Here is a 1,642-nt window from a genome sequence, read left to right on the forward strand (position 1 = left end):
CCATCCTAAACTCTTCCTTAGATAGAATACTACCTTAGGAAACAATATCACGTGTTTAGTCTCCCTGGAATTCCTAAAATAATTCCACAAAGTTTCCGTGCAAAACTCAAACTCTGTTTCCTTTTTTCGGCTTATCCAGCCCAATTCGATTGATTCCAGCGCACATACCAGGCCTTTTTAGTTGAATCACGTCCATCCCAGCAAATTCAGTGATTGAATCTCACTAAAACATCTTCGAAATCCAATCGAAAGTTTGGTTCTTTGCTGGTTATTTCTTCCCGCCTTTTTCTGAATTTAAACGAAGAAGATGACCTCCCCCTATCCTGTGCTGGTATCCCTTTAGCAGCTGCCTGGAAATGGATGCCCCTTAGTAATTGGTCACCCCTTTTCGAGCCGATTTTTTCAAAAAATTTTGTTGGCCAAAAATACCTACACACACATAAAACACCATAATAAGTACAAAAATTAGCACTATCAATATATAGAATCGAGACAAATTAGACACAAAAATGTGTCTATCAAATACCCCCAAACCTATTATTTGCTAGTCCTCGAGCAAAAATAAAATAAAATCCTAACTCACTGACGCAGGCATCGTCGATTGCATTTAGCGTATGCAATAATCCTTTAAACCCCTAAGTGTCCCTAGTGGCAGAGTGTTGTCTCCGGAGGGATTACAAGAGGTATACCCACAAAACCTTTACTCCAGACCTTAGCTATCTACGCAGAACCTTGGAAGGAACTAAAGAATCTCCTTGGTTGGCATACTTATTGACTACAAGAGGAAGTACCCTGATGCGAAATTCCAATTGGTGTACACGAGTTTGCACTCAAGCATACTAAAATTCATATAAAGTGACAGAGCTCTACTCAGATAGTCGCACTATGGACATCAATATCCGGAGTCAAAACTAATCACATGGATAGATCAAGAAGATGGATATAGAGAAAAACATAGATGGTTTTGATGTTTACTAAGTGACCGGCGTTTCCCATATCTGTCTGAATGCCTCTGCCAAAATGAACCTATCCTAATGGATTGAGATACTAGTCTGACTAATATCAACGCAACTGGCATATACAAGGGAACCAGTGATCGATAATCCTAATTCTAGTTCAACACAACTGGCATATACAAGGGTACCAGTGGTCGACTTTATTCACTTTCTTTTTTTTTTCTTTTTTTTTTTCTCTTTAACGTTTTTTTTTTCTTTGTAACTCAATCACTCTAATTCACCCTAGCATTGGTAACAACTTGAATCGTGGGCCCCACCTATCACTTAGAGAAACATGGTTTAAAAACAAAATAAAATAAAAATAGAAGTGAAAAGGACTCAACGAGATATGGTGAAACTATCATGTTATTTCTAACACTTGAGCTCTATGCTTTTATGAATAGACTCTTCTAGATGTTTCCATCTAATCAGATTGGTTCCTCAACTCCTACGATCAAAATGCTTCCATCCACTTAGATTAGTTAGTGCAATCCTCAATAGGCATAAATTTCTAGGTTCTGGAGTTTATTTATTCATACTGCAATTAAAAAGTTTCTCTCATACCCCCAAACTTAAATCTAACATTGTCCTCAATGTTCTAAAGATAAAATTAAAAGCATGAACAAGGAGAAACTGTTACCATTTGA

Source organism: Papaver somniferum, chromosome 1 (genome assembly GCF_003573695.1).
Source record: "Papaver somniferum cultivar HN1 chromosome 1, ASM357369v1, whole genome shotgun sequence".
NCBI lineage: Eukaryota > Viridiplantae > Streptophyta > Magnoliopsida > Ranunculales > Papaveraceae > Papaver > Papaver somniferum.